Here is a 19,880-nt window from a genome sequence, read left to right as displayed (position 1 = left end):
TGCGTGCGTACGTGTATGTATATATGTATATATAGAGGGGGACACGATTTCAGCGAGAGAAACAACACCATAGAACGCGTCGGATCAGAGGAGAGGAAGGAGCAGGAGAACTATCTTTCTTTGTCTCCTCTTTCTTTCTCTCTCTCTCATACGTATACGTGCGAGTATACTATACGAAGAACGATGCACAGAGGGGAACAAGATGCGAGAGAAGAGAATTTCCTGTTGTGAACGTCTTCGGATGCATCTGCCCCAGCCTCTTAAGCCCGAGCCACGCGCGAGCGCGAGTACCTATTAAGGCGCCATGGATAAAAGTCACCCAAGACTCCCTTTCCATAATTAAAGAGTTCTCCCAGGAGAAAAATATATTCCCATTAATAGTAACAGAGAGATCGAATTTAAAGATTTGAAATCTTACGTTCGAAGAAATTATACACATAGAAAACGTATACATTTATGAATATAATTAATTCTGTAAGTGACAGATTGAAAAGTTAAAAGTACTAGAGATAAATGTATACGATGATAAATATATGTTTTGTCGCTCTCTTAATATATTAATTTTTCGAAATGAAAATTGAATGAAAGACTTGTTGCGGGTGTCGTAAAATCTCATTTTACGGCATTTAAAAAAAATTATCTCACTCGAAAAATACATCCAAGATGCATCCCTAATGTAATACGTGTATGTGTGTACATATGTATATTAGTGTGCATGCGAGTGCTACTCCAGGATTAGTAATTCCCGGCTTGGCTTTCGCGTATCTCGTTGATGACGACAGACAAGAACTAGATAGCTTATCGTCTGACGTCCAAGTGCGCATATCAGGTACAAGGTACGGCTATCTTTGTCGCGTTCTCGTTGTCTTATTCCCTACTCTCGGCACGATCCTTCCACCACCGTGTGTGGTGGATTCCTCCGAGTGTGTGTACAGTGTGTATATGTCTTACGGTCGTTCACACGGCCACGAGCGATGGAATGCACCGGCGTCGCAGTACGCACACGCTCTCGCGCGGAGTTCGTGTTGAGGAACCGTTAATGAGTCTTGCAGTTTTCTTAGACCGCCCGTGTGTTATCGGACGACGTTGTCGGCGCGGGAAGAAAAGGGCGACGGGATGACGGAAGACGGACTGACCGTCGAGGAGGAACGAGATTGGATCCTCTTCCTCGGATTAGGAGAAAAAAAACGTATGCCCTAGACGAAACGCGCAAATGTCACAAATACAAACCGTGCGCGTGATGTTTTCTTTTATTTTCTCTGACCGTAGACTTTTAAAATTTGGAATAAATCGCGACATTTCACGAGAGCGGATTTTCTTTCACGTTTTAAAAGGGCCGAGGGTCATAATATGCAAATCTCGATATTCTAGAAGAATGAAAATGATATCTTTTTATTCGATCACTGCTCTATATTTGATATTGATTTCTCAACTTCTATTTATAGACACATGCTTTATTATATATAATATATAGGAATTTTATGCGTCAATTCGTACATTTTTCATAAGCTTCATCTTCTTGCGATTCTGTCGTGTGTGTATGCCGCGAGAGAAAAAGAGAGAGAAGGATATCGGTGCCAGCAGGCCCAAAGCACGCCGATACTTGGCGGTCTCGGGAAGGAGAGAGGAAGACAGACGGAAAGAGAGAGAAAAATAGAGAGAAAGACAGAGAAGCAGCCAGCACCAGGCCGGTACGCGGTTGCAGCTCTGTTTGGCGGCAGTCCGCTTCTGAGAACTAACGGGTCTGCCCCTTTCCCCTATGGCCCTCTTCTCCCTACTACGGGTAAAGCATCGCATATTTTCCCCTCCGCTGTATACATTCGTTCTCTCTTTCTTACTCTTTTCTCTCCCTGTTGTATACGTGCATCACGCCTGCGTTGGCGCTGCCTGCGCACGAGCGAGCGAGCGAGTGAACGCGGCGCTGCTCTGCTGCTGCTGCTATTGCTGCTGCTTTACCGCGTTGTGCGCAGTAGCGAGTGCGCATCTGGCATCTGCGCATTGGCGCGAGCGTGACGCGCCAGCGATCATCCTCAGTGTGGCATGGTCCGTCGTGTAGGTCGGTTGTGTTATCGTTAGTTGGTGTAGTAACGCGCCATTTCTTTTGCCCGATACTTTTCGATTAGCTTTTTCGTTTTATTTATTTATTTGTTTAATCGTTAAATCACGGCTGTTTTGCACGCACGTCGTCTGTGAGTGCAGAGACTTGGATGCAGTGCACGATGAAGAGGAATAATAATAACAATATCGACGATTGTCCACTTGATGCGAAAATACCGCGGACGATATCAACGGACGAACGATGCCAAAAAAAAGTGAAAAAGAAGCCATGTCGAGAACGGAAACGGAATAGATCCGTGCCGCGTCATGTGCACAACGCGCGACGGTTTCAGTTAGAATACATATCCGTATATTCGCGGAAGTTTATACGGCAGTTTATAACAAATTATTTAACGCAGTTTACCGAAACAAAGATAGGTGAGCCAGGTTTCGAAAAAAAGCGTTTCGCGCAACGTGAATACAAGAAAGATGGAAGCGACGACGGTATGAAACACGCGGCGCGGAAGGCTCTCACGGAAGCCGTTTCTAAGGCATTTTAGTTTCACGTATAGTTTATCAACCAGACGTTAACGATCGGATATCGTGACGCCATGCGGGTGACGAAACGACGCGCATCCGTCCGTCCATATCTCGCTCGCTTTCTGCTCTCGCGTATTTTACAAGGGAGACCATGCATAAATGTATCAGCCATCGTTCTCGATAATATCTCTTCGTTTGCTCGAAATTGAAATAAAGCGTAATATCGGGATCGCCGTGACTCTGGGAAAAAAAACACACGGGGTGAGAAAGAAGAAAAAAAAATCGCGGCGTGGTTTTTGACCGATAATCGGATTCCATTCCTTCTCTGCCATTGAGGTACGCTAATGGCCCTCGTAGTTCGGTCACGCTACACTACGGCGCGCCATAGTGCCGCGGAGACTTCCGGCCCGCCACAGGAAGCGAGACACACGTGTTCGGGCGTGTGTGTTCCCATAATACGATCTGCTGCCGCTCCCTTCCCCGCTTCTTTCTCGTCTTCCCGCCGCGCCGGTTCTTGCTCTACAGTGCGCTCCACATTCAATGGCTCTCAGGGACAAAAAATGAGCGACGTATCGTAAATATATGCGACGTACTACGTTTCGTTCGTTCGTCCGTTCGCACGTTCGTTCGTTCGTTCATCGAAACATCAGAAGAAGTTAAATCGACGAATGAGAAAGATCTACTACTACAACTGGTAAAATAGCACATCGGGATGAGTACGTATATTATACAATTCGCATTATCTCTCTTTGCATCTCTCTCTCTCTAACGGCTTCTTTAACACCACATTTCTTTTTCCGATAATGCGTGTAAATAGAGACTGGAGATAGAGGATTTATGCATACGAGCGAAAGTTTTGTTTACAGATTTTTTTAAATCTTTGTCGAACTGTCAAATAAAAAAAAACAAGCAATCTCCTTCGTCCTTCGAAGGCAAAATTGTACATGTGTAAAATATCAAACGCCTCCATAATTAACACTACTATGCACATCAAACACTCTCTTTTAATAGTCGATATATTAAAATGCACGATCTGCGCGATGACAGCTGTTTACGGTACGAAGTGAGCATAAAAGCGATAGAAAAGGCAATCACTATCGCGCAAATGAGAAGGGGGGGGGGGTGGAATGATGTCGAATGACATTCGATTCGATTTTGCATGCCATTTTTTAAGAAATGAAAGTCGAGCAACACTAATCTCGGTGCATTTGCAAACAAGAATTCCATGCTCGCAACCTGGCGACCCAGCAGCGGTGTTTCTCTTATCGTGCTCATCGCATTCCTGACTATCATTGCCGTGCATTTTTTTCGCATTCGTTCCGCGTAACTACTACCTCTCTCTCCTCCTTTTCACGTCTTTGCGCGGGAATCGAAACCGGTGTAATTTCGATGAGTGCAGTATTCCGCGATGCTGCGCAGATACGCCAAAATAATCTCTGCATTTGTTTTTCTGTGTTTATCTCTGTGCAAGGTATATATAATTTTTTTCCTTCTCTATATCTGTGCGAACATTGAACTCACTGACACATTACGTGGTGGTTACAAAATTTCTGCTTGTGTGTGTAGATAGAATACTTATCTTATTTCTCATTTGTCGCTTGGCATAAATATATAGTAGGATAAGTACTCTCCGTTCTGCACGTATCTTTTTTTCCTCTTGCTGGCTTTTTCTCTCATGATAAAAATTGCTTAAAGCTCATTTCGATCGTATGTTGAACTCATTAGCATTATGCGCAACTGCTTCTTTCTACGTGTGTTTCGTCGAATTCCATTTAATCCCCGTAATTGGAAACGAGTCGCGACTCTCTTTAACGAGTGGGAGCAAACACGTGACTCGTAAGAGCCCTTTGTTTCGCGTAAAGTCCCAGCTCTTTTTCTCTCTCTTTCTCTCTCATCCATGGGCCTTATTACCTCGGACGTTCGTTCTCGCCTCCTTCGTTCGTAAAGCTCCGGCGCGGCGTCCCGAGCCCGCGCGTCGAGATCCTCCAGATTCTTATGCGTATGTTGTATTATGGTTAGGTGGGCCGAGATCTCTCTCTCTTTCTCTCTCTTTTTCTCTCCCCCCTCTGGTTCGCCGCCGAGCCGTGAATGCGAACTGTAGGAGGCTGAGTTAAGGACAGGTACCAGTGGAATGCCGTCTTCGGACCGACCGCCTGAGAGTCTCGACCTCCGTGTGTTCCTCTCCCCGATGCAATCCAAACACTCTCGTAGCGTGCCGCGCGAACGCGCACCGTCTCTCGGACCTTTATGAATAACAACAAAGCGGAAGAGGCGTTGTCGTTCGTGAAAATCGTTCGAATCGAATTCGATACGAATAGAGGCGGCGAGATAGATAGAGCGCTTTGATATAAAATAAGATTTGCATTCTCTTTAAAAAAAATCATTTTCATCAACTAATATCGCGGAGTAACACTAACATGCACTAGCATTATCCTTGAAAGAAGTTTCTATACAATAATGAATGAAATTAATAAAAGTAATTCATAAGTAAATAGATAGAGTATAATAGATATATTTTATATTTTTGATAAACAAATATGTTTGTTCCTCTATGAGAGATTTTGTTAGTTTACTATAAATATAAAAGACGTGAATTATTTTGCAAACTATTCTAATCAATCTATCGCAATCTAATCTATGATCAATTATGGAATATGATCGATTGATGAGTTGAAGACGTATTATAATATCGCAATTTTATTTACGATCGATATCAATCTCTATTCTTATATTTTCGCCAATCTTATTTTCGTCTGAGAACTGCGCACTCTTCGTAAATCATCTCGGATATTTTCGGGTGTAAACAAAAGCCAGATAAGATTGCGTCATCGAATAGGTGCTGCAAGCTTATTGAAAATGTTACATTATATATCAAATTTATACGCGATATTCGTTGTTCGAAACATTTCGCTATAAATACATACAAATTAATTTTTCACGCTTGCGATATTTTTGTCCAAAACTCGACGAAGATCTCGGCCGCCTTTTGTCGTCGTCGTAAAATAAAAGTTTGCGCGAAGAAAGTATCTTTTCGAACGATTTCTGCTTATTATTACTTTTTTTCCTCTTTAGATATATATATATATATATATATGTGGGAACGCAATTGTACAATACATATATACTCGCGCGAAACCCGCTCATTTACCGGCTGAATTACCAAACGCGGGAGAATAAAGGAGACCGCGTTATATAGGTGCGCGCACACACGTATCGTTTCGGGGCCATGGTCCCGTGCCTTGTTTACGTCGCGATACAGAAGGGCCCTCGGGGCCCCGAGGCGCAAGGGGTCCGGGCAGCGTGAGAGCGGGCGCCTTCGCCGCGGAGCATTTAGCGCAGTGGGCGCTCCTCGCCGTCCTCCCTGTCCCCTTTCTCCTCTTTCCCCGTCTCACCCCCGTCTCGCTTTTTCTCTTTCTCTCCTCCCATCTCCCAGAGGTTTCTTTCCCTTTCTCTCTCTCTCGCCACCATTGTCGCTCTCTCGCACCCAAGTAATTTATCGCGTGGCGAATTCTATTTTTTCCCCCGCCCTTTATCATATATTTCGTCCTATTGTGTTTTCTAACAATAAATCGTTACATTCCGTAAAAATAAAGCATCGTTACTTATAGCCATTCGTTTATGTATCGATGATGTATAGAGTGCGATTATAGAAGGCTCCAATTTTATCCGGGTATCATTACAGACATCTGCAAAAACAATGATTACGATTATATAAAAGAATAAAGGATCTTCTTTTGATATCGGCTGATTCTAGGGTGGATGTTATCGAAACAGCCAAAGATGCACCGGATTGTCATGTCCGTGTCAAACGCGCGTAAGAATCCGCCGCAATGAGGAGGCGCGTTGCGCGAATGATCACAAAGCACGGTGTTCTTAGGGGAACCGTGTCCCCGAATACTCAATAAACATCGCGTACACACACACGTACATATACATACGTACACACGCATACAGAGGAACGTCGTTTCCTCTCCGTCTTCTTCCTCGGTCGCTCCTTTTTCAGCGAGGGCAACGAGGCCGGTGCCTCCGGTGTGTGCATGTGCACACGACGAGGACGGACGAGGAGCGTCTGAGCGGCCGCAGGCCGCCATGACAGAGCGGAATGCATGAGAACGCGGAGCTACTGACCCTCTCCCCGGTCCCCTTCTTCACCTCTCCCTGCGTATGCTTCTCTCTATATGTCTCGTTCTCTCATATCCCATAACCCCTTGAAGACCCCTTTCACCCCTTCCTGCCCCCTTCCTCCTTCTCCCTTGCGTTTTTCTTCGTCTCGCTCTCTTGCGTTGCTGGTGAAGAATTCATCCCTTCCCCCCTTTATATATATATATATATATAATATATATCTTTAATCTTATATCAATCTCGCTCGCCGAAACCGTGCATCCGGGCTTTTAATCGTACCTATTCGGAATTATCCCGGACAGCGCGCTTGTTCCTTCGGCTTATCCCACGTTCGCGTCGCGATATGTCTTTTGACGCGTATCTTATTCTTCCTTTCTCTCTCTCTCTTTCTCCCTTCGTATCGTTAATTTGGCCGAGCGCGCACATAATTGACTCGTACGGGCCGAGTAACGCGCGAACGCACGTCGTCGTCGGAGATAAGAAAAGAGATAGATCGGGACGCGAAATGTTTTTGCTCTTTATGTACAACCGCAGCCAAACCTTTTTCGATACATGTGTGATAAATGCTTTCCTGAAAAATTGCCTGTGATTCGTATACAATGTATTTTTTTATTAATCACAATACTTATTTAATACAGATGATTAAGAATATAAAATGTACTTAATATTTGTGTGTGTGTGTGTGCCTAAGAAAGATCTGAATAATTTCTTTTCAATTTTATATATACATTTTTTTCCTAATTTATGCACAAATATATGCATTTGTGTTTAATGTCAATAATAAATTTTTGACATTGCATTACGCGATCGAAGTTGCATCAAGTCTCACGTGAGAATGCGCGTTTCGCGGATGTCGAGGAAGGTGGTCGAAGGTTGCGACCGACTCGTCGAGAAGGTATTCGACGAATATCTCTTGAGACATTGTTCTAGAAAATCGGACGACCCCGAGAGGCGAGTGGACACTGAAACTAATACTACGACTAGTGCGAAAGCTACTCGCCGCGACGCGACGCGACGCGACAAATACGCAGACACAGGTGCACACATTGGACATTTTCTGTCGGTAGTTGTCGTGTGCCAATCGGTCACATAACGGTCGCACGGTCGTAACACGACCGCCGCGCGCCGCTGTCGCCGCCGACATGACGTCAGGAGATCGACGACCGTGTATCCACGTCGCCGCGACGGTCATTCATACGACTCGATGGAAGCCCGCGCGTTGGAATCTGAGGCGAGGAATGTGACAGGAAATAGTCGCATGCTCGTCGTCGCGCCGTGTCGGTCAACGCGGAAAAAAAAATCCATATTGACTTACACGCGTTAGACGATTGCATACGCGAGCATTGCATCTTTCGAGCCTGACGAAATTGGTAAATATAGATTTCGATTCCCTTTAACGATATAAAAAAAAATATATATTATGTAAAATATATTGTTTCTAAAATTACGAATAAATAAAATGTTTTTTTCGTAATTTTAGAATTCGTAATTTTTTCTGAAATAATGAGGTGTTAAACATCGAAATTCGAGAGTTACGATTTCATTAAATCGATCAGCGCACATGACCGTATTATTTTGAAATCGATCGCTGTTTACACGAATGTCCGCGGCTTATTGCCTTGTGCGGCGCGCGATCCCCGTAATCGAATCAAAAGACTCTCGTTAATCGCGCGTAACCGCCAACGGCTACATCAGTAATAATAGTAGAGGAAAGCCGTGCGAGAAGCGTGCAATAAAGTCCTGAGCGCGACTTAATACCGCGGCGACGGCTCTCTGCTCCTCTCGTTGGGTCGTTGACTCTATGTGTTTCTTCTTTCTTCGAATCCTGGGGGCCCCCACAGTCTCTCGTACCAGATCCTCTATGCCTGTGCTCCTCGCTCTCCCAACTCCCGACTAAATCCGTCCCTGCAGCGTCCCCCTCTTCCTCTTTCTCTCTCTTTTCTTTTTTCTTCTCTCTCTGTTCTTTCCCGCGCCTTACCTTTCTACGTTCTCGCTCTTTCCCTCCGTCGTTTTTCTGTCGGCATGCACGCGGATACTTCGTTCTTGCTAGACGGTAAACAACGCGCCACGCCATTCCTACTTCTCCCATTCATATCTCTCCCGCGAGCGTCTCTCCCGAATTATTAAGATGCCGCCGCGTTCCAGGAGCGTACGAGTTGAATGATAGTAGCCGTCATTGACACGAGCCTAAGAGCGCTAAGTTTTTTTAAATTAGAATCACTAATGCAAGATTAAATTTTTTTTGCATTTTATATTGACCCCAATTTCATATCTCACGATATCTCTCTCTTCTTCTCAATGGAAAATAATTAAAGCTCTTGTATTTGAATGGTGTCGTCGAAAAAAAAAAAAAAAATTAATTGAAAGGAAGAAGGAATTGTTAGGTTCTTTCAAAAGGTATCGATTGTGTGTGGAGTTATTATCACACTGTTCTCCTCCGCTTAATAATTTATGAAGTGCATCGGTACAGTATTTTGCGTCATTGGAGCTATGAATCATTAATGCCTACACTTGACTCTGAACTTGCTGCTAATGTAAGATAGACGTATCATTGAGAATGACACTCATAACTGATGGTATTTTACAATTACAGCTGATTATTTTATTGCGAACAGATGCATTATTTAATGACTGAGATTATGCATTTATGATCGCGAATCTGTCAAAAATTCAGTCAGATAATACTTTCTCATAATTTCTAATGATCTTTGTAAAATGATTTTTTTGTGACATTAAATTTAGCATTTTTTCACTTCTCGCTCATCTCGCTCGATTCCCCGAAAATCCCGCTCTTTTGGCATCGCGAATCAATACTTTTCTCCGATAGCTGCCTCGGGAGGGACCGTTCAACAGGTGCTCGCTCGCTTCTCGGCTGGACGCCGAGAAGAATACCGCTGAGAGGAGAGCAGGCGCGAGAAAAGACGGGGAGAGGAGAGATCGATGAAGAAAAAGAAGATGCTAATTGGAGCGAGCTTGTAGCGTCCAGCAGCGCGTGTTAACACGACTTCCAGATATTCAACGTGCTCTCTCCTCTCTCGCCTTTTCTCTCTCTTTCTTCTTAGCCCTCGCGGACGAATCGTGTCTGTAGTAGGTGCTTCCGGCTAGACGTCGGCTTCCTTCAAAGAGGAGCCTTTTGGAACTGAAACGCGTCATTTGGGAGGGAGTTGGGAGAGGAAAGGGTGGGAATGCCGAAATTCGTCGTGTCAGGTATACGAGGTTTGCGCGGGAAAAACGAGGATGCGAGGAAAAGGATTCTTATAAAGAAACTATGAATGACTCTTCGTGACATCTTCATCCTGTGTTTTTTTCCTCATTCCACTTCTCTCTCTCTCTCTCTCTCTCTCGCCGTCTATTCTTCTTTCCAATTTTCGACATTTTTCCTTCTTAAGCGTACACCCGTTAGTCGGATCCTCGACAAATATTTGCACGAATTCGGGGCGACCGCTCGTAAATTAGAGGACGAGCGAGGAGAGGGCATGCTTTGAAATTCTTTAGGGCCGCGCCCCGGTTGGCCCCTGGGCCCTCGTTGCCCCCTCCCCTGCCACGACCCATCCATTACCCTCCGTAAGTCGGCATTTTTTTTTCTTCGCGCTTCTCCTTTGGTCTCGAAAAGTCTCTGGCCTCGGCCTATGGCAGAAAATTAAAACAGCTCTATGTCAGCCAAGTCACACAGAAGCTTGAATTAGGCATCAATCGCGTCGCCTTTGCTCATGACGCGTGACTCGTCGCGCGTTCTCCGAAATTCGCTCGACTCTCTGAATCATCGCCCGTTGAATCATGACCGCCCTTGGGTCTCTCCGAGTTATTAGATTTCGTCGCTAATTGATGGCTACCGAAGCTGGGCCTAATCGGCGAGATTAGGAGTTAACGAGCGCCGAACAATAAGTGTACCAAGTTCTCGAAGTCGATTTTTTCGGCCGCAATTATCTTCACGCACGTCGTCCGTTCAAATTTAGTCAGAAATCGGTAGATAGAGTAACTCGTAACAATAGGAAATGACTCGTTTATGCATGTTTTGTCGCATCATAAGATTTAATATTGTATGAGTCAGAGTTTGATGATGGGAAGTTACGATATCTATCATTTCCGATTGAAGGTAATAAAAGTAATAACAAATTGTCATTCTGCAATCAGTATTCGACTGTTTCAATGTCGTGTTGGTTATTAATCTTTAAAAGTTTATCATAATGTTATCATAGAAAGTCATCATCATCATCTCTCTCTCTCTCTCTCTTGTAAGCGCATACTTTTTTGCGTATTCGCGAGTACGACCATAAAGGGTATGAAAAGAGAGACGGAGAGACGGTAAGACGCGAAGTGGCAGAAGAAGAAGCGATTTCTACGATGCTGCGTGGATCGCACAGCATCGTCGTAGTTATACAAGAGATAGAGAGAGAGAAGAGTGCGCGACGCTGGAAGGGCGAGAGGAAAACGGAGGGCTACGAACGACGCGGAACGGGGATGACGGTGAGGAGGGAAGAGGGAACGAGCGTCGGGGGTGGGGGCAGTGGCGATGTCCTAGCGAAGGTCACGGCCGGGAATGCGGTTTACGTCCGTCGGTCCAAAGTGGCGTGCCGCGTTGCGGAGCTCTTTCTTTTCTCTCTGTTCTTCTCTCTCCTTCTATCTATCTATCTATCTATCTATCTATCTATCTATCTATCTCTCTATCTCTCTCTCTCTCTCTCTCTCTCTCTCTCTCTCTCTCTCTCTCTCTCTCTCTCTCTCTCTCTCTCTCTCTCTCTCTCTCTCAGTCTCGCTCTCCCTTCGCTTTCCTGCCCTCTCAGATACCGCTACTCCCTCCTCATCCTCCCGCGTCCGTTCCATCGCTTTCGCCGCTATCTCTCTTCTTCTCCTGGTCTCTTGGACCTCGCGGTGCGGCGCAGACTGCAGGAATGCACCAAATGCACCGCGCGCTGACCGATGCCCATCCCCATTCCACCGCTTCCACTTGTTTACTTCGGCCGTTTGCCTCTCCCTGTTCCTTCTCCCTGTTCCTTCTCCCTGTTCCTTCTCCCTTTTTCTCTCTCTCTCTCTCTCTCTCTCTCTCTCTCTCTCTCGTTCCGTTTCTCCTTCGTGGTCCTTCGTTTCTTTTTTCTCCGGTCGGCTACTCCGCCTCCGCGGGCCACTCTCGCATCCTTTACATCGTTTCTGCCGCCGCCGCCACTCCCGGGAACGGTCCGTTTCTCTACCACCGTATGCTGGTGCGCGTCTCTTCTTTCTCCTCCACGCCCTCACGATACGCACGCATACACGCGTGCAGATCGGTACGCAGAAGTACGCAGTTGTCGTTGCCGGGGATACATACCGGGTCGTACATCGCGACGCTCGTTCTCGCGCCTTCTCCTCGCGCGTTTTCTCTTTCTTTCCTTCTCGTCTTCGAGATGAGTCTACTCTCCATTGGCCTTCTTTGCACGTGTCCTTCGATCGCACTTCCTTTTACGCCCCGATCCTGGGATAACTCCCGTTCATGGGAACGCGACCCGAGCGATATCGATTGTCGATCGACGTCCTTGATGCTGTGATACTTTGGATGAGGACCATCTTCTTCATTTTAGAGTTAATCTTCATCTCCAACAATTAAACAAAACAATTCGTAAAATTACTACATTCTTTTTCCTACGTATTTTTCTTACCAGAATAAAATTTTCAATATATTTATCGCATAAAAATTTACAGCTACAATTTTAATAAATTTGTTTCCAAAATTTATGAGAATTGTGAGATTTTCGTTATAAGTATTGAATATATAATTAATGTATTTTTTTATATCTCATCTATAGGTATTAAAAAAAATTCGATTTTGAGATTTATAAGGAGTTGCTCCATTTTTGTACTTCTGAACGATATAATTACTCAGATTTTCACATTAATTTACGAGAGAATATATTCAAATCTCTATTTTTTGTTAGTTGAATTGTTAATAATGCAAACACGTGACTTAAATAATCTCTATTCTTTAATCTAAACTTTAGAAAAAATTATCAACTCACAATTTTTTACTCAGAGATAAACGAAATAAATTTATCAAGTGATCGACGCACACCTTATAGACGCGCAAAAATTTAGGCGAACCTTAAGTCGTGCGTTGCGCGAATGCAATATGAACCGTAATAAGAATCTGGCGGAGCCAGCTGACGCGAAATCACAGGGTGCAGAGACCTCGGTAGAGATTTGACAAACTCCCTTCCCCTTTCTCTCTCTTTCCCTCTCCCTCTCCTCCCCCTTTCGACCTCGTCTCGCACATCCCCGGTCTATTCTCGTCTGTCTCTTTGGCCCTGACCCACCCAAAGGATGCAGTCACCCCGCGTATGGCCGACGGGATGCGTCCGGAGGAAGGGGAGAAAGGGGAAGCGGTCTCCGAACCGCGTCCGTAACTAGGAGGAAAAGAGACACGAATGTTGTGCACGCACGTACACACACACACACGTACGCGTGAAGAGGGGACGGAAGGAGGGTGTACACGCCATAGCGTTTGCGTGTGCACGCGTAAACATCCGCGCTATGCGTGCGAAAGAAAAAGAGAGAAAGAGCGAGAGAAAATGCGGCGTGCGGCGGGGTTGAGAGCGTCGGAGGGGGTGCGTTCCACAAATCAATACTTACGCTGAATCCCGCGTGTGTACCAGCCGTGCACGACGCACAAAACGTGTCACCCACCGACCCAAACCCCATGGACGACATAGCAGCTGCACACGCGGCTTGGCATATGTCGTCGCGCTCTCGTAGCGCGATCGCGCCAAATCTTAGATTCCTTTCTTTTTTTTTCCAGCAGCTTTGTCCGCGCGATAAACAATCTGTCGCAAAAATTCTGCCTCGACTTTGCTCGATTATCTCTTGCGATTTAAATGGTCATTTACTTTATATACATTTAATAATGAATAAATTGAATTAAATATTTTCTATACTAAAAGACATAGTTTTTAATATTAATTATTTATCAATTATTAATATTTAATTGAATGCTAGATATAATCTTTAGTATATATTAACGCTAAGTGTGTATACATTAGATTCTATTGATTTTTCAATGAATCGTATTCTTTCTCGACATCGAAGGATCTGTAGTGTGCAATAACGATTCCGATAATGATTCTTCCGCGTAGAGCAAATTTCTAATTTGCTTTCGTAACACGGATCGAGGTCGACAATGACGACGACGATGATGGCGACGATGGCCGTAACGAGAACGACGATCTCGGGCATCCGGTATTGTGCCGTATTGCGAACGGAAGATTCACCTTCGCGAAGCAGACATCATATTGGTCGATAGATCGATATACTGCTATTTCTGCTTTAAAAAAATGCAGAAGACAGAATGTGCTTGTTAACAAGTTGAGACATTTTTTATATACACCAAAATGTAAATATCATTTTACAAATTAAACATAGTTTTATCTTGATTAGCCTCAAGGATTTTATAAATATTTTAAATTGTATCACGACATACTTTTTATAATTTTTTTAATTTAAAATCTATCTCAATCAGCACTCTGGCATTCAGATTGTTTCTAAAATACATATGCTTCGATTAATTTAAATTAAAGAGATCAGTCAAAAGTTGACGATACATAATTTGGTGTAAAAAAAAAATCTTCGATTATTTCAATGTGTGAATTTTGAGTCTGCAGTAGAGACGCGTTTTCTGCGCCGCATCGTGTAACCGCGCCCTCGACGCGACGCGACGCACTCGCCGCTTATCCGATACTCCTCCGATCCCCGGATACGTGTGTGCGTTTGTGGCGGCGACGTCTCTGGCGAAGATAGTGGTGGGAGACTTCATTCAGTGCACCTCTCGCTCGCCGCTACGCGCAGGCGCCCGCCGGCTGCGCGTACACACGCTACTCACGCTGGCTCCCTTCCCACTCTGACACGACGACGACGGAGACGCGATGTTTCCTCGCGCGCGTACACACACGATGCACGCACGTACGTATACGCGACTCTAGTATCTCTCTCGTATCGTTTATGTACACGAATACATGCGTGCTCGACGCGAATAATGCGCATAGTAGCGTCTTTGCTCGCTCGCACGGTGTCTTTCTCTCCTCCTGTATCTCTTCGCGTACATACCTAACTATGTATAAAAGAATGCGCGTCGCAAAAGAGAGCGAATGCACGCGTGAGAGAAGGTCAACGCGAAGAGGACCACACGCCGTCGTGTTGCGCTATTTCGCGTTATTTCGTGGAAACAAAAAAAAAATTCGTGGACTCCTTTTTATTCAAAAATATATTTCGATTACACTTCAACAATAAACACAGCTGTAATAAGACGCCACGTGCGATACGTCAAGATATTGAAAGCTTTTATCGCAATGCTCCATTTACATTGATATTACTTTAATGAGGAGTGACAGTAGTATTGGTAGTGAAGATGACCTAGAAAGAGAAAAGGAATTCGATGGACGATAAACTGTTATCTCGATATAATGACCGTGTTCCTTCCTTGTCTTTTCTTCTGGAAAACAGAGAGTCTTAAGACTCGATGTATTTACTTAATTTTTAGTTTCAAAGAATCATCCGTAATTTATCCGCGTGACAGTAATTAACATTACTTAATGATGCTTAAGTATATTTGAAGCAAATATCAAGCAAATTCAATAACGTCAATAATAACACACTCCAATTGGATATTCATTAATTAGATTTCCAATTTCACGTGATACGATAAATATGTGAAAGATTCGCAAATCGTAATTTAAGCAATAATATAGACGATTGATATAAAAATAGATACATGAATCTGAAAGAAAATTTATTACGCGAGGTATCACTGAAAATTAAAAGCAAAAATCTACACAAAATTTTCGAGCTGTAGAGCTATTTTTTTCTTTCTGTAAGCTTATCACGAATGATGACAATTCAGATCAGAACTCTACTTAAATAGAGTTGTGAATTTATATAAGTTTAAAACAGTGAAAATTTTTACAAAGGAACCACAATTTTAATCTCATTGAAAGTCAAATTTATATCGAATAATTTGCGCCACATTAATTTCGAGTATAATAATCGTTTATTCTTCATACATTAATATAACTTCAATATTAAATACATCAGTCATAAACAATGAAAATTATATAAATTAGATTAGCAGTTTCGTAATAATATATTATTAAAAGGATAAACTAAGGCTCATTATAAATAAAAAAAATATACTTTGCTGAATTCTGCATGCTACAAAACAATGCAAATTATCCGAAAATTGTCAAATATTTTACGCAATATAATTACTATATGTAGGTCAATGTCTCTTTTCTTGTGAAACATTTTTGGTCGCGAATCTTAAAGAGCAGATCGACAATGCGGTGCTACCGATGCGCTGCATACAACAACTTCGCGCATCGACGAATTCGAACGGGCCGAAACAACAACGGGTCGAACATGTACAAGTGTGTGTGTGTGTGTGTGCGTGTGTGCCTGGCTATGGTAGCCCCGGCCAGAAGGAGAGAGAACGTTGCGGTCGGCATAAAGTGAGGTAGAATGCACTCTCTGACGTAGGGCCCCGTATTGCCTGGCGCGCGTTGCATTCCCCCGCGGTGCATTGACTTCGCTTCCCCTCCAGGGCTTCGGCCAGCGCGTCGCCACCCTCTTCGTCTTCCCTCTCCCTTGATCTCATTCCACCGGTCCTCTCCTTCCTTTCTCCCCTTCTTGTTCTGCATCCTTTTTCCTCTGCCTCTCTGCCTTGTTCGGGCCTTCTTTCTCTCTTTATCTCTCTTTGCGTCGGGTTCTTCCATGCCGCCGGTCATACCGTCGCACCCCTCCTCCTCTCCCTCCCCCCTCTGTCGGTGCAAACGCTTCCCGGCACAACAACAACATTCCTTCTCCTCCATAGCCCGTTCGTGGCACTGCTGAGGCTCTGGCTACCAGACTCGTCTCTCTCTTTCTGTCTTTCTTCTTTTTTTTTTTTTCTTTCCTTCTCTTTCCTCTTGTTTTCCTTCGTCCTGTTCTTCTTCCTCATCTTCTCGCGTGGCGTCTTCGCGCGGGTGAAAGGAAGAGACGGAAAGCCGCGCTGTGTGTTGAACGGCTCCGCAAAACTGGTCGTCCGCGAATCGCATGTCCGTCCGATGCCGACCTGATGCCCATCGGACAAGTTTGCCGCGCAGTTTCGCCGCGTATCTCGTTCGATATCCCGAGTGCACATTCCATCTTTTTTCTTTCCGGTGTCGAAATCTCGTGGCGGGATTTCGGAAAATCGAAGCGAAAGTCTGCGGCGAATCTCTAAGTCTCTCGCGCTCTCAACCGCATGCTCGTTTTGGGAAATCTTGCACGTGGATTAAATCGAAGAAAGGTTAACACTAAAAGAAATTTATATTATTAAAATTTTACATTATAAAATAGAGAAGATAAAAAGGAAAGATACAAAAATTTATCTATTTTAGAAAAAAATGTTAAATGTCACAAATAGAAGAATATTGAACACAATTTTTTTTATATAACTTCCAATAAAATTAAATTTCTTCTAATTGTTTCTATTCGATCCTATACGCTTGTTGTTTAGCATCTCCCATTATCACGTGAAAACAAATCAGTCGATCAAGAAGCGATTGCATCCTAATTAGAGATCAGAGATCCCCTCTCAATTAATTAACGGATTTTATTGTCATCGATCGTGCTCGTTATTTCTCTCTCGTCGGTGGTCAGAAAAATTCTTCCACGCGCTAAGGGCTGCACCTGCCCAGCTTTCTACTAGCCGGGAATTCAAAGACAGCGCGATCTTATCGGGCTGTATACAAGGCTTAAACCTGCGGAATGTTTTCAGGAGGGTATACGTGCTAGGACAGGTGTCGGTAGAGACTAAGGAGAGACCCAGGAGGCGGTCATCGGCCACCGAAATATTTGTTCACTGTAATAAAAAAAGAGCGCACGCATACGTCTGTTCTTGCTCTTTTCTTTGGTCCCTGTCGTTCACTCGTTCTTTCTTCTGCAACATTTGATGCGCAGCCAGTAACACGCTCTGATCCCTTCTTTCCATCGAATGTGAATAGTTTTTCTCAATCACTCAAACGAGGGATCTCCGGCTCTCTTCTTTTCCTCTCTTTTATTTCCTGAATTTCCATTCTGTAGGAATATACAATACCGTTTCTTCTTGAATTTGATTTCGGTTTTCTACATAAAACTGGAAAAATGACCGCAACCGACCTGATATTTCGCACTGCAAGTTTAAAATTATTGAATCCTCTCGTTAGTGACCGCCAAATTTATTTTCTTGTATTTTTGGCAGTTAAATTGAAGTTTGCACTCTTGTACTTTCTCTATGACATCCATGTGTTTTATTAATTTTGTTAGAAAATTCTTTTGCTCAGGTATATTTCTCTGATTTCACTTTTTTCCATTTTTTACTGTGTTGAATAAAACAATGGACTTTTGAAATAATAGTGAAAGTGTTAAAGAAACCTAAATAAATCTACAGGATAAAAGACTAATGTTAATATGTCCCGTCTATGCAGAACTCAGAGATGCTATCGGTTTTGTATCGATTTACGAAGCTTTATTTAAATAATCTTTCAAATACCATGACTTTTATATGTATTACAAATTTAATTTGAAAAAAAAGTCCAAGATTTTTTGCAATTTTTAATTTTATTTTCACTTTTTCAAGCACACGTCGATACTTGAAAGCTTTCATGATGTCGGATTACAAAGTTTTTAGACTGATTAGTTTAGCCTGACATTTTCACACATTTTTAGAAAACTAAATTAATATTTATAATTAATAATGCCTTTTTTATTCCTGAAAAACAATATATGAACAAAAAAAATTCAAGTTGCTTTTATCTTATATTACATTTTTATCAGAAGAAAGTCGATCGCTTATTGTCTTTTCAAAAATCAGAATTGTAAAAGGAAAAGAAAGATTATTTTTAAAGAAAGATTATTTAAAATTTTTAAATTATACATACAACTAATTTAAGACCTTTTTAGTGCATCAAAATTATGCAATTTTTGTTTAATTAAATAAGTGCAAATATTTGTGATAATTGTGATATCTAAAAATAAAGATACAAAATAAATATATTGTCATGGAATTATTTTTTATCGAAGAATCGGCATAGATTTATTTTTAATTTACTTAATAATTAGGGAAATGGGGGAGGATAAAGGATAATGAAATTGGTCCAGAGAAATTTTTGTACTTTTTATTTTAATCTTGATCACATAAATATTTAATTTGTCTCGACTATTGAGAGTGAATTGATGCGCTAAATGATAATGAAAATTATTTTCTTGATACTGAAAGTCTAAAGTTCTAGTATATAATATAAGTTTTATCATTCGCTCGTTGATTAGATGATTAAACAGCGAGAATAAAATGAAAAGACAATTTCCTCCTTGGCTTTCCTTCTGTGTCATCTTTGAAGACTCGACGATTTTCGAAAATCGCATTATATCGATGCGTCCAAGTTTCTTTCGACCTTACGGCGTATTCGGTCTATCGATATTATGATACCGCGAAGAGAGAGTCCACGTCGGCTGTAGTGGTACCTAAAATCAGCCCTCCTTTATATATAATATATATATATATATATATTGTATACATATATATGTCGCTCGCCAGAGGGGGAGGAAGAAAACGCCGTGTTCTTTATCGATCTTCGCGAACTACGGCGATCATGCGCGTGGTAGGCTGTTAGGGAAGTGTCAGCGCCGTGTACTTCATTTTTGGGCCAGCGGGTGTCTATGGGTCTGAGCGAAAGCAGCCCTAAGTCATCGTCCCGTGGACACAGGTGGATAAGGAAAACGCTCGGAAGGTTGGGTGGCAGCCGCGCATGACGTTTCGTTCAACTGCATCATGTGCTGAACCAGAGAAGGAGAGTCAAACTTTTGCGCGAAGAAAGCCGCGAAGCAAAGCGCGCGCGCGCTTGCTCCCGAAAATTCTGCAGGGACGACTTCTTCGTCTTCGTCGTCTTCGTTGCCGCCGCAGCGGTCGGCGGCCATATTTGCGCCAGGATGGTAGGCGTTCACAGGCGGTACCGTCTCGTCGAGCGTTCTCCAACTGCTTTGGAGAACGCTTTCGCCCCACTCGCCAGCGCGCCGTCGTGTTCGAGGTGGGGCACCGTCAGCGATGTTCCGTTGGTGTCGCCTCCACCATCCGTCCATCCATCCCTTCCACCGCTCGCTCCTCCGCGACTCGATCCCACTCGCACGCATTTCTCCGCGCTTCTGCGAGAGGGGGAGTTCGCTTCAAT

General features: G+C 43.4%; 1 protein-coding gene across 5 annotated transcripts in view; it reads left to right on the top strand.

The window, feature by feature from the left end:
* The window catches only part of LOC145939775 (serine/threonine-protein phosphatase 4 regulatory subunit 1), a 126,194-nt gene that overhangs the window by 92,028 nt on the left and 14,286 nt on the right, over nucleotides 1-19,880 (top strand). Inside the window, exon 1 of one of the 5 annotated variants that reach the window (XM_083044369.1) lies at nucleotides 2,043-3,293. The exons of the other annotated variants lie outside the window; for them this stretch is intronic. The gene's annotated coding sequence lies outside the window, so the exon portion shown is untranslated. Of the gene's footprint in view, nucleotides 1-2,042; nucleotides 3,294-19,880 lie in introns of those variants that run through there. 5 annotated transcript variants of the gene reach the window in all.

This window comes from Prenolepis imparis, unplaced genomic scaffold, assembly GCF_030444845.1.
Source record: "Prenolepis imparis isolate NDT839.2.m4 unplaced genomic scaffold, iyPreImpa1.0 SCAF_8, whole genome shotgun sequence".
Classification (NCBI taxonomy): domain Eukaryota; kingdom Metazoa; phylum Arthropoda; class Insecta; order Hymenoptera; family Formicidae; genus Prenolepis; species Prenolepis imparis.
Note: the sequence above shows the minus strand (reverse complement) of the source record. Positions and strands in the feature narration are given on the sequence as shown.